Here is a 13,587-nt window from a genome sequence, read left to right as displayed (position 1 = left end):
AAAGGATGCTGAATTTTGTCAAATGCTTTTTCTACATCGATTGACAGAATCATATGGTTCTTATCTTTTCTTTTATTAATGTGATGTATCACGTTGATTGATTTGCGAATGTTGAACCAGCCCTGCATCCCAGGAATGAATCCCACTTGATCATGGTGAATAATTCTTTTTATATGCTGTTGAATTCGATTTGCTAGTATCTTGTTGAGAATTTTTGCGTCCATATTCATCAGGGATATTGGCCTGTAGTTCTCTTTTTTTACTGGGTCTCTGGTTTAGGAATCAAGTAATGCTGGCTTCATAGAATGAGTCTGGAAGTTTTTCTTCCCTTTCTATTTTTTGGAATAGCTTGAGAAGGATTGGTATTATCTCTGCTTTAAACGTCTGGTAAAACTCCCCTGGGAAGCCATCTGGTCCTGGACTCTTCTTTGTTGGGAGATTTTTGATAACCAATTCAATATCTTCTCTGGTTATGGGTCTGTTCAAGCTTTCTATTTCCTCCTGATTGAGTTTTGGAAGTGTGTGGGTGTTTCAGAATTTGTCCATTTCTGATCCAGGTTGGTCCATTTCTGGTCCAGGTTGTCCAGTTTGTTGGCATATAATTTTTCATAGTATTCCCTGATAATTGCTTGTATTTCTGAAGGATTGGTTGTAATAATTCCATTTTCATTCATGATTTTATCTATTTGGGTCATCTCCCTTTTCTTTTTGAGAAGCCTGGCTAGAGGTTTATCAATTTTGTTCATTTTCTCAAACAACCAACTCTTGGTTTCACTGATCTCTATAGTTTTTTTAGATTCTATATTGTTTATTTCTGCTCTGATCTTTATTATCTCTCTTCTTCTGCTGGGTTTGGGGTATCTTTGCTGTTCTGCTTCTATTTCCTTTAGGTATGCTGTTAGATTTTGTATTTGGGATTTTTCTTGTTTCTTGAGATAGGCCTGGATTGCAGTGTATTTTCCTCTCAGGACTGCCTTTGCTGCATCCCAAAGTGTTTGGATTGTTGCATTTTCATTTTCGTTTGTTTCCATATACTTTTTAATTTCTTCTCTAATTGCCTGGTTGTCCCATTCATTCTTTAGTCGGGTGTTCTTTAACCTCCATGCTTTTGGAGTTTTTCCAGACTTTTTCCTGTGGTTGATTTCAAGCTTCATAGCATTGTGGTCCGAAAGTATGCATGGTATGATCTCAATTCTTGTATACTTATGAAAGGCTGTTTTGTGACTCAGTATGTGATCTATCTTGGAGAATGTTCCATGTGCACTCGAGAAGAAAGTATATTCTCTTGCTTTGGGATTCAGAGTTCCTAATATATCTGTCAAGTCCATCTGATCCAATGTATCATTTAGGGCCCTGTTTCTTTATTGACCGTGTGTCTAGATGATCTATCCATTGTTGTAAGTGGAGTATTAAAGTCCCCTGCAATTACCACATTCTTATCAATAAGGTTGCTTATGTTTGTGAGTAATTGTTTTACATATTTGGGGGCTCCTGTATTTGGTGCATAGACATTTATAATTGTTAGCTCTTCCTGATGGATAGACCTTATAATTATTATATAATGCCCTTCTTCATCTCTTGTTACAACCTTTAATTTAAAGTCTAGTTTGTCTGATATAAGTATGGCTACTCCAGCTTTCTTTTGACTTCCAGTAGCATGATAAATAGTTCTCCATCCCCTCACTTTCAGTCTGAAGGTGTCCTCAGGTCTAAAATGAGTCTCTTGTAGACAGCAAATAGATGGGTCTTGTTTTTTTATCCATTCTGATACCCTATGTCTTTTGGTTGGCGCATTTAGTCCATTTACATTCAGTGTTATTATAGAAAGATATGGGTTTAAAGTCATTGTGATGTCTGTAGGTTTCATGCTTGTAGCGATGTCTCTGGTACTTTGTCTCACAGGATCCCCCTTAGGCTCTCTTGTAGGGCTGGTTTAGTGGTGATGAATTCCTTCAGTTTTTGTTTGTTTGGGAAGACCTTTATCTCTCCTTCTATTCTAAATGAGAGACTTGCTGGATACAGGATTCTCAGCTGCATATATTTTCTGTTCATCACATTGAAGATTTCCTGCCATTCCTTTCTGGTCTGCCAAGTTTCAGTAGAGAGATCCGTCATGAGTCTTATCAGTCTCCCTTTATATGTTAGAGCACGTTTATCCCTAGCTGCTTTCAGTATTTTCTCTGTATCCTTGTATTTTGCCAGTTTCACTATGATATGTCGTGCAGAAGATCGATTCAAGTTACGTCTGAAGGGAGTTCTCTGTGCCTCTTGGATTTCAATGCCTTTTTCCTTCCCCAGATCCAGGAAGTTTTCAGCTATGATTTCTTCAAGTACACCTTCAGCACCTTTCCCTCTCTCTTCCTCCTCTGGAATACCAATTATGCATAGATTATTTCTCTTTAGTGCATCCCTTAGTTCTCTAATTTTCCCCTCGTAGTCCTGGATTTTTTTTATCTCTTTTTCTCAGCTTCTTCTTTTTCCATAATTTTATCTTCTAGTTGACCTAATCTCTCCTCTGGCTCTTCAATCCGAGCTGTGGTCATCTCCATTTTATTTTGCAGCTCATTAATAGCATTTTTTAGCTCCTCCTGGCTGTTCCTTAGTCCCTTGATTCCTGTAGCAATAGATTCTCTGCTGTCCTTTATACTGTTTTCAAGCCCAGCGATTAATTTTATGACTATTATTCTCAATTCATTTTCTGTTACATTGTTTAAATCATTTTTGATCAGTTCGTTAGCTCTCGCTATTTCCTGGCATCTCTTTTGAGGGGAATTCTTCCGTTTCCTCATTTTGGATAGTCCCTGGAGTGGTGCGGAACTGCAGGGCACTTCCCCTGTGCTGTCTTGAATAACTTGCGTTGGTGAGTGGGGCCGCAGTCAGACTTGATGTCTGCCCCTAGCCCACTGCTGGGGCCACAATCAGACTGGTGTGTACCTTCTCTTCCTCTCTCCTAGGGGCGGGATTCACTGTGTGGTGGCATGGCCCATCTGGGCTACTTGCACACTGCCAGGCTTGTGGTGCTGGGGATCTGGAGTATTAGCTGGGTGGATCTGCAAGGTGCACAGGGGTGGAAGGGGCAGGCTCAGCTCACTTTTCCTTCAGTGATACACTTCAGGAGGGGCCCTGTGGCACCTGTAGGGAGTCAGACCCGCCACTGCCGGAGGGATGGATCCACAGAAGCACAGCGTTTGCGCGGTGCAAACAAGTTTTGGCTGGGGGATGGGCGAAGGAGATGGCGCTTCCCAGTGCCTTTGTTCCCCACCAAGCTGAGCTCTGCTGTCCAGGGTTCAACAACTCTCCCTCCTGTTGTCCTCCAGCCCTCCTGTTCTCTGAGCAGAGCTGTTAACTTATAACCTTCCAGATGTTCAGTCCCACTTGCTGTCAGAACACACTCCGTCCGGCCCCTCCACTTTTGCCAGCCAGACTCGGGAGCTCTGCTTTGCCGGCGGTCTGCCCCTCTACCCTGGCTCCCTCCCACCAGTCCGTGGAGGGCGCACCGCCTCTCCACCCTTCCTACCCTCTTCCGTGGGCCTCTCGTCTACGCTTGGCTCCAGAGAATCCATTCTGCTAGTCTTCTGGTGGTTTTCTGGGTTATTTAGGCAGGTGTGGGTGGAATCTAAGTGATCCACAGGATGCAGTGAGCCCAGCCTCCTCCTCCTCCACCGCCATCTTCCTCCCCCTACTATCATCTACTCTTTCATTAAGGGAGGAGACACAATCAATTTGACTTATGGTCTCCATTGAAAATAATGTATTTTGACATAGAAAGCAAATGATCATGGTTTAACCAGTAAACCCATTTCTAAGGGCTACAGGACTGACTCAAAATATAGAGTGTCTAACAGAGACAGAAGAACAAAAATCTGAGATATTAGCTGTCCTTGGTGGATGAAAGCAGAGATCATATTAAAGCTGTCATTAAAAATGTAGTGATAAAATGCTGGCAGATTTTTCAGTGTATGGAAATGAGAAAATCTATTTCATTGGTTCTGATGTCTGGGAATCATTTCTAGATTTCATATCTTAAAACATAATTGACTCAGGAAATGCTATAGAATGTACTATTTATAAATGTGATATTTTGGTGATAGCAAAATTTTCTTGAATAGGATCCATTCCCACTTTTACCCTCTGTTTCTCCATTCATAAGTGTGTGAATGCTGGAAGCCAGTGTGAGGATTCTGCCAAGAGCTAAGCAACTTAATTTCAATTACATTTTCAGGAACTGGGATGCCAATGCAAGGTCATCCATGGACCTACTGGGCTCACTGCAAGAAAAACTGGAGACAAAGCTCCAGGTACCGTTGACCACTGTTTTCCTAACTTCCCCTAGAAACTCTGCTTTGGATCCCTAGGAAACAGTATTAATTCAGAGCCAGTGTCTAGAAACCCCTGAAATATCTTCATCTTTCCCTTTCTCTGGTATGTGGTCACTTCAGAAAATGGCCTTCAGTTACTTTATGGAAAGACTTGGAAAATATTTTCAGTATATAATTGCACAGTATTACATTGCCCTTCCTGAAGGAGGCCCACCTATCAAGAAAGCTCAAAGTCCATGAACTTGCTTCATTGTGAAAACTAGATGAGAGGTCTTGGCTCTCCATTGTGGACCTTTAAGTTCAGTTCCTGGGCTTGAGATTTCTGTTCTACACATCAGACAGTATTTTAGAAGCAAGCTGATGCTTTTTCATTCCTAGGAAAACCAGTGAGCCACTGTCAGATCCATGAAGGTCAAAACATTCAGACTGCCATGTTGTCTCTGTTTTCTGCTGTTCATTATGGAAATTATATCTACCTTGGTTCTGGTGGTTAACCATTGCCACCTGGCTTTTGCCTCTCCAGTATCCCCTTATCTCTTCTAACATCAGGGAGGACATCTCAATAGGGGCATATCCTACCTTCATCCTGGCCTATACAGAGCAGGTTCTACACAACTTTTCAAAGACATTGATACTCCTATCAATGATGTCTTTCTCAATATTTTAAAGAAGAAAGTATTTTTTGGTCGTTCCAGAAAGATATAGTGATCTTGGGAGGTGTTCAAGTCACGTAAGAAATTCACTGCAACATCCCTGTATTCTTAACTTTTCATTTCCTTCCTTTACATTATGCTAAGGAAGTTCTGATCTCTCCACCCCACCAAGCAAACTGCTATAGGCACTTCTACTGTTAGAGATAGCACATGAAATCCCGAGTGTCTGGCAATGCACCCATATCAGTAAATTCAACCCAATCCAATGTTAAGTTCCACCCTCCTTGGTTTAATGCTCTGAGAATCTGTTTACATCTATATTACTCAGGTGTCCGCCAATATGAATTGGCATAGCCTTGTAATTCCTTTGGAGTATAAGTTATTTTCTCCCTAATCACACTTTGCTCTTGTCCCCCCAGAGCATGATGAGATCTGATTCTACTTTTCGGTCTAGTGGCCATACGGTTGGTGTGGGCCTTGAGAAGGAATGATGTCTCCTTTTAGGGTGGACTAGAAAACTGGGCTCAAGACCACATGTAGAAGAAGAGCTGTTATTCTGCCTCAACAGCTTCTTCCTTACCTTGGGCAGGGACCCTGGGCCTGTGAGCTCATTTAGGCATCCCTGAATCTTGGGAAGGATGTCTTAGACTTGAGGTTCCAGATGATCACCTAGATTGATAGTGACACTGAAATCTTTTGAAACTGAATCTAAAAGGCTGACTCCCCTGGCATTGTCAAGGAAGATTTGTTCTTACCTGCAACTAATTGGCTTTTAAATAGCCTGGTATGTTAAATTCACCAACAGCTCTTTTAAGGATTCAGAAAATGCTGAGTCAAGGAATTGTTTGAATAAGAACAATGCAAAGGATGTCATTATAGCAGGATAATATAATTATCATCAACTGGTGTTCACATCGTTTCCACTGCATTTAAAACACTGAGGCAGGTTTGAAGGAATACATCAAAATTGCCTGGCTCAGACACTGATTGGTTGATCGTGCGTGACTTTGGACAAATCATTAAATCTGAGTCTTAAGTTTTTGTTCGCATCAGATGGGTAAAGTAATAGCACCTGACTCCCACAAGGTGGTTATAAGGATAAAATTAATGGAAAGTTTGGCTGAATAGTGGATAACACAGGGCAAGAGATTAAGAATGAAAAGATGTGAACATCCATGGACAGAGGCTATCCTTGTTATTTTCTGGTTTAGGAGAAGAATGAGGTTCATATATGATTGCAGTACTCATTGCTGATTTTATTTTTTAAATATAGCTGCCTATTGAAGCATATGGAAGTTTGTTAGAATACTCTGTATATTTTTGTTTATGTATGAATTCTACATGATAAAATGTTAAAATTTTTAAAAATATAGGTTCCTAATTTAGATTAATTCCATATTTGGAGTAGTGTTAAGGGAGAAGGCTTTTATTATGAGAAAAAATTATTGGAAAGAAGAAAAAAGTAGAAGAAAAAGTGATAAAAATAAAACTAGATCAAAAGTAAGAGTCATACATGATGCTAGAACAAAATTAAGGGGCAAGAGGAGAGCCAACTAACAGAATATATTTTTGGTAAAAATACCAAGGGTAGAAAATAGTAATGAGAGGAAATGGACAATGGACCCAACAGTTTAGCAGAAGGTCAGGGAAGAGATGTCCCATTCATACCCAAGGCTTCGGCTACTACGTGCATATGGTTGCATTCCAGATCTGTGCAACTGTAATCTTCACTATGATCTGATGTTCCAGACTCATGCTCAATGGCCTACTGAACATGTCCTCTGATAGTCCTGTAGCCCTTCAAACTCAGCATGTCCAAAGCAGTGATTATTTCCAATTCCTCCCTGTCCCAAACTCACTCTCTCACTCTTCTTTCCCCCTCCCCCCTCCCCCCCTCCCCCCACAGACACACTCACTTGCTCATAATTCTTACTCCTCCTGTCCTGGTTAATGCCACCCACACATCTACCTAAACCCACCATTGGCTCTTATACACATTCCTGTTATGATACCTGATACCTTTTGTTTGCATGTGCATCATCTAATAGATTATGGATTTGTCCAGGTCAGAGATCACATTTCATGCATTTCTGTGTCCTTAGCAGCCAGCTCAATACATGGCTGATAGAAGGCATTCAGAAGTGTTTGGGACACCTGAGTGGCTCAGTCAGTTAAGTGCCCAGACTCTTGATTTTGCTTCAGGTCATGATCTCACAGTCCTGAGATTGAGTCTGCTTCAGATTCTCTCTCTCCCTCTCCCTCTCCCTCTTCCCCTCCCCTGCTCTCTCTTTCTCTCTCTCTCTCTCTTTCTGTCTCTCGGAAAAAACAAAAGTGTTTAATGAGGAATGAGTGAACACATACTTGAATATTTGGTTACAGGAGGTTGATGTAAGCAGATCCTGTTGGTGTTTCTCTACGCTAAACATTGTGTCATCTGTGATGAACTCTCTATGCTCCCCTGAGACCGATGACACCCTGTTTCCATAACTGGCAAACCTTGGCTGCAATTTACTCTATGGTGTAAATAACATACATTTAATGGACAACAGAGGTCTTATAGAGTGAACCCTCAAGACCGAAACCCTCTTACTGCTCATCCTACCTGTGTCTATGGTCATTTATTGATGACTGTTTTGAGGTATTTCCAGGTATGAATCTCATGCTGCTCTCACTTAGCGAAAGTGATATTTTGTTGTTGGTCCTGGGTTTTGCTGAGGTAGAGAGAACTCTCACGTTTACCTTGAGAAAATGTGAGCTCCATGGATAGCCAGAAGAGAGTGCCAGATCTAGTAGTTTATAACACACCCTTTCTAACCCTTCACCCAAAGTTGACCTCAGTTACGGTGGAAATGTTCGGCTATATTTTTTTAGTACCACTGGTAATGTTAACTTTATCAATAAATATCAGTGATGTTGGCACTGTAGCTCATCCTGCCTAGGCTTAAGTGCTTTTCAAGTTAAATTTGATATTCCTTCAAAGGATGGGTAAAGTAACCGGGGTAAGGGTTTTGTGTAGTAGGCTGCCTCTCTTTCTTCCCTGTGCTTTTCCTGATTTGAGTATATCTGACTTGACAAGCAGAAGGAACTGCTGTCCATGGACCATAGTATCTATTTCATGAGATACTTCCATAGGAAGGGTATATTTTGAGATAGAGCTGTTTTCCTTTAGTAGCTCTAATGTATGTGCTCATTAAAGGTATTTCCTCATTTTGCAAGGTGGACCACTTAGATTGATACACTGATGCCACCTGATTTTGATAATCACCCTCTGAACAAAGTTTGCAGTACCCTTACCTAGCATATTTGCGAGAAGCTAGAGTTTTTATTTTTTATTTAAGGTTTATGCTTCCTAGATGACTAGTTTTCAAAGCAGAATAATTTGTTTCACCAAAGGCTTTTTTTTAAGTTTATTTATTTATTTTGAGAAAGAGCATGAGAGAGCACATGAACACGAGCAGGGGAGGGGCAGAGAGAGAGGGAGAGAGAACCCTGAGCAAACTTTGCACTGCCAGCACAGAGCCCAATGTGGGGCTCGATCTCATGAACTGTGAGATCACGACCTGAGCCGAGATCAAGAGTTGGATGCTTAACTGCCTGAGCTACCCAGGCGCCCCTTACCAAAGACTTCCTTAATAAAAATAAGATGATAGAACTTGTGGCACATGATGACATTTCAGTTCCTGTATTCTTGCTTCCTGGAAACACCTAGCTAAAATTTACCTTTGAAAACAATTTTGTAAAAGATTATGAGTTAGAAAATATGGAAATGTTTAAAGTATAGAGAGAGCAGGGTACTCTCTAGCCAAGAATTTTAATGAAGATCCAGGAAATATGGTGGGCTTTTGTAGCGTTCAAGTATATTTAAAGACATTTTGAACATACAGTGGTTGGAGGAAGCAGAGTAGAAATGTGGAAGAAGGATTTGTCAGAAACTATTTTCTTTTTTTTTTATTTTTTTAAACGTTTATTTATTTTTGAGAGAAAGAGACAGAGCATGAGTGGGAGAGGGGCAGAGACAGAGGGAGACACAGAACTGAAAGCAGGCTCCAGGCTCTGAGCTTTCATCACAGAGCCCGGTGCAGGGCTCGAACTCAGGAGCAGTGAGATCATGACCTGAGCCGAAGTCAGGTGTTTAACTGACTGAGCCACCCAGGTACCCCTGTCAGAAAATATTTTCTGACTAAAGGATGATGGCATTAAAAAGTGAGAATGTAAAGAAGATATTACTTATGAGTCTGGTAAAGAAAAAGATATGAATTCACACTACATACTTAAGTGATGTCCATTCTTTTCTAAGTTAGACATCTTGACTCAGTCCCATAGAAGTTGGAATACAGGCTCAACTTTATTGAACTACACTGTGTTGAGATGCCATATTGTTCTTTTTTATTCTTTTTTAAAAAATGTTATTTATTTATTTTGAGAGAGAGAGAGTACTAGTGAGGGAGGGGGCAGAAAGAGGTGAGAGAGAATCTTAAGCAGGCTCCACGCTCAGCACAAGACCAACGTGGGGCTCGATCCCAAGACTTTGAGACCATGACCTGAGCCAAAATCAAGAGTTGGATGCTTAACCGACTGAACCACCAAGGTGCCCTGAGGATGCCCTATTGTAGTATTTATGATCTCCTGTCCCTCTCCACAGAAACAGGAGAGCAGGATACTAGACCCAACTTGAGTCAGGATGAGCCAGAGTAGCCATCAAGATGCTCAGCAAGGAGCAAGAGCCAACTGAGAGATGCCAGGGGCAAACCTAAAGAGAAAACCTTGTGGAAAGTATAACCTAGGAGGTAGTCCACAGGAGTTAGACTAAAAGTAACCCAAAAGTTTGAAGCCAATGGCAGAGAACAGGGATTCAGAATCGAAGGGAGGAATCCACTGAAATTCCCTGAGCCATGTGAGTAGAGTTGTCAGTGAATTGTGTAAGGTTTTGGGTGGTATGCAGTAACATATGAGTGAAAGATCCATAGCTATCGAAGATATTGTGATATAACAAGGTTCATCTGAAAATTAAATGACTAATGTCTTTTGCAATGTGAGAGCTCACAGTGAAAAGTATAAACTAGTGATAATAACAATAGCTAGCATGTGTTGATTGATACTCAGTGCCAGGTTCTGACCCAAGAGTTCTCTATCTGTAAATTCATTTAGTCTGCATCAGGTGTATGATAGTAACCCCTGTTTATAAGTGAAGTACAGACAGGCCACAAGGTCATGCAGAGATGGCAGAAAAGGGATTCAGGTCCAGGCTTTCAAGCCCATGCTTTGAAACAGTTCAATACATAATTGAACACAACTTCAAATCCATGACTATTATTCCATTGACCGATGATACTGAAATATACCCAAGTCTCAAATTAGTTATTTTCCCCAACTACCTCATGATCCCTTTCTTTCTCATCACGATAGAAAAATATGATTTTTAATTCTTATTAAGTATCAAATTTCATCCCTAGTCTTATGCTAAGATACCACCCCATCCGCAACCCCCCCCCCCCAGCCCGGAACCTCATCTCTACTCTAACACATGCTTGAAAATAGACCCTCTTATACACAGAGCAGGGTTATCAATACACTGAGGTAGTTTGCTCCACTTATAAAGAGTGATGAGGGGCACCTGGGTGGCTCAGTCGGTTAAGCGTCCGACTTCAGCTCAGGTCACGATCTCGCGGTCCGTGAGTTCCAGCCTCGCGTTGGGCTCTGGGCTGATGGCTCAGAGCCTGGAGCCTGCTTCCGATTCTGTCTCCCTCTCTCTCTGCCCCTCCCCCGTTCATGCTGTGTCTCTCTCTGTCTCAAAAATAAATAAACGTTAAAAAAAAATTAAAAAAAAAAAGAGTGATGAGAAGTGGCTTCTAGGATCACTTGGATGGAATACTCCAGAAAGGCAGAAACAAACTCTAATAGAAAGGTTATTTAAAGTCCCTAATCTTAACTAATCTTAACATAATTATTTACTAGAGGGTTTCACTTGAGCAAGTCACTAAACCTTTTATCTGAGATTTCTTAGTAAAATAAAGGTGCTAATACTTAAATTGTGGTTTAATCATTCAACAAACAATTTTTAAGCATCTATCATGTTGAGGAGTACATTAAACAGATCACATTTGTGCCTTCACTCAGCTTATGATCTAGTTAGGGAAGACAGAAAACAAATGTGTAAAGAAATAATTTAATCTCAGAGAATGGTAAATAATGCTGAAAAAATACAAGAGCAATGTGATGAAGTGACTCGTAGGGGAATCAGGGATGGCTTCTTAGTTAAGTGACATTTGGAGTGAAACATAAATGATGTGAAGGAAACGGCCTGTTGTTGGGCAGGGAGAAGTCTTTGCAGGCAGAAGGAAAAAGGCATTGAGGTTGGGGTGAGCTTGATGCACCCAAAGTACAAAAATAGGGCCAGTGGGCTCAGATGAAGTAAACCAGAGGGAGATTGTGGGGAGGTGAGGTTGAAGACAAAGCTCAGGGTCAGATTGTATTGGGCCTTGGAGGATATGGTTCAGGAGTCTGGGATCTTATTTGGGGCAACAGAAGCCATGGAGGATTTTAGTGAGGGATTAGGGTATTAAATGCTGTGAATTCGTGATATCTACACAGCACAGGACATGGTAAATTTCTTAACAGTTTGATACAAAATTTGTGTTGGAGAGTTGGAGTGAGTGTGGGGTTACACCAACCTTGCTTGAATGTTGGGATCCTCTGTGTAGCACAAGGGGTCCTCAGCAATCCCCTTGTCTCCCCAGTTGAGTGTTATTGCTGCTGCCTATACTATTGTGTTTACTTTGTATAGTTTTCATTGTAGTGCTTCACAGAACTCATAGAATCTTAATATCGACAAAACTTTGAGGAGTCAGCTAAGCCAGTGTCTTAATTTCACAAATGTGAAGACGGACCCAGAAGAGATGAACCTTCCAGTACTCTCTGCCTTACCCTATGCAGCTTCTCACTAGTGTGCTTTGCAAAAGTTTTGGTTTTTTTGTTTTTTCTGTTTACGATCTTTTTAGTCCTTTGGTACTCCGTGTCTTCAGTGGTCCTGGCCATTTCCATGCCCCCCAGGACAAGCATGCTGAATGCTGATTCTTTCCGGTATTTTGCAAACTCAGTTCCCATTTTTAGATGGGATTACTGGAGCAGTTGCACCCTGAACAATTGACTTCTTTTATTGCAGCTTTTGCTGCAGTCCAGCTTCTTATGATTGGTAAAATTCCCAGTGCCTGGAGCCCACCCCTCCCTTCCCTACTCCCCTCCCCAGATATTGTTGCTCAGTGAAGGCTGAGCTCATTTTTGTAGAGGCCTGTGAGATTTATAGGCTTTCTGCTGGAAAAGTTTGCGTTCACTTTGCTCTTCTTTTCTGAGCTATAAATTGTTGTTAATATCTAGAGTCTCTGGACCAGGTCGTCAGAAAGAAAGCAATCTCTTCTCATCTGCTCAGTCTGAGTCCAGCAATTTGCAGATTTTGAATGGAATACTGTTTAGTTTGTTGTGTGTGTGTGGGGGGGGAGGGGGCTGTCTGTGTGTGCATGTGTTTTGACGTTGCTTGAAAGGCTTTTTCCATGATTGCTCTTTCACTGTGTCTGTACCACCTCTGTATTGAAGGAAAATGGACATTGGCTTCAGCGTAATGTCCTGCAAATGGGACTGACTATTGTTCAGAGACCGTTTCTTACATGTCATGCTGGACTTATTCTACCTGATAAGCTTTTCTAAACCACTTGCTTTGGGCTTGATTCTCATGCATGCCAAGGAGAGAGTATTGTTCAACTAACTCCTTCTGAACCCAACTTTTACAGAATTTTTGAAAATATGGAATAAAGATTTTGAGCATGATATGATATCTCGTTCACTTAGTTTATTAGAAATGAAAGCTTACAGGAAATCAGTAAGAAAATGAAGTGATGTGGAATAGGAGAAACATGCTGGGCCCAGGTAGGAAACAAACTGATTTAGTTCATTCTTCATAAATTGCATTTCAACTTTCTTTTGCATCTTTTGTTTTAGAGCCCATAGGAGTTAGAATAAGAAATGCTTATTGGAATTAAATAGTTAATTAAGGATTAAAATTTTAATTTATTGGGTGATCCCTTTTCTTTCATGTTTTCCCATCCCACAAGGCCTATAAAAAGGGCTTCTTCTCTAGAACTTTTTATGACTTCTGTGGTGCTGCGACATGATTATTGCAGTCTTTGGAACTTTGTATGGTTATTGGAGTTTCTTTTTTAATGCATGAGCCTCTTTTAAATGCAAGCTTCCAAAGGGCCATACATATCATAACTTTATGCACCCTCAGGTATGTGAGGTTCTGATTTAGTTGGTACTCAATAAATGCTTATTTATGAGAAAAGAGAATTTGAAATAAACTAAAATTTGTACTAAGCAATTTCTGAGGATAAAAAAGAATTTGATACATACATTGGGTGTTATTGGAATATATTGTTAAGGGAACATTTAATTACAAAAGGGGGTGGAGAGAATTTGACACAGTTGGGTTGTCCTCTCTCTGTTTACTATGCGGTAAGTATCGAGACATAATAGGAGGGGTACCTGGGTGGCTCAGTCGGTTAAGCCTGCAAATTCATCTCAGGTCATGATCTCAAGGTTCATGAGTTCAAGCCTCACTTCGG

This window comes from Panthera uncia (assembly GCF_023721935.1).
Source record: "Panthera uncia isolate 11264 chromosome B3 unlocalized genomic scaffold, Puncia_PCG_1.0 HiC_scaffold_1, whole genome shotgun sequence".
Taxonomy (NCBI): Eukaryota; Metazoa; Chordata; class Mammalia; order Carnivora; family Felidae; genus Panthera; species Panthera uncia.
This window is presented reverse-complemented; position numbering follows the sequence as displayed.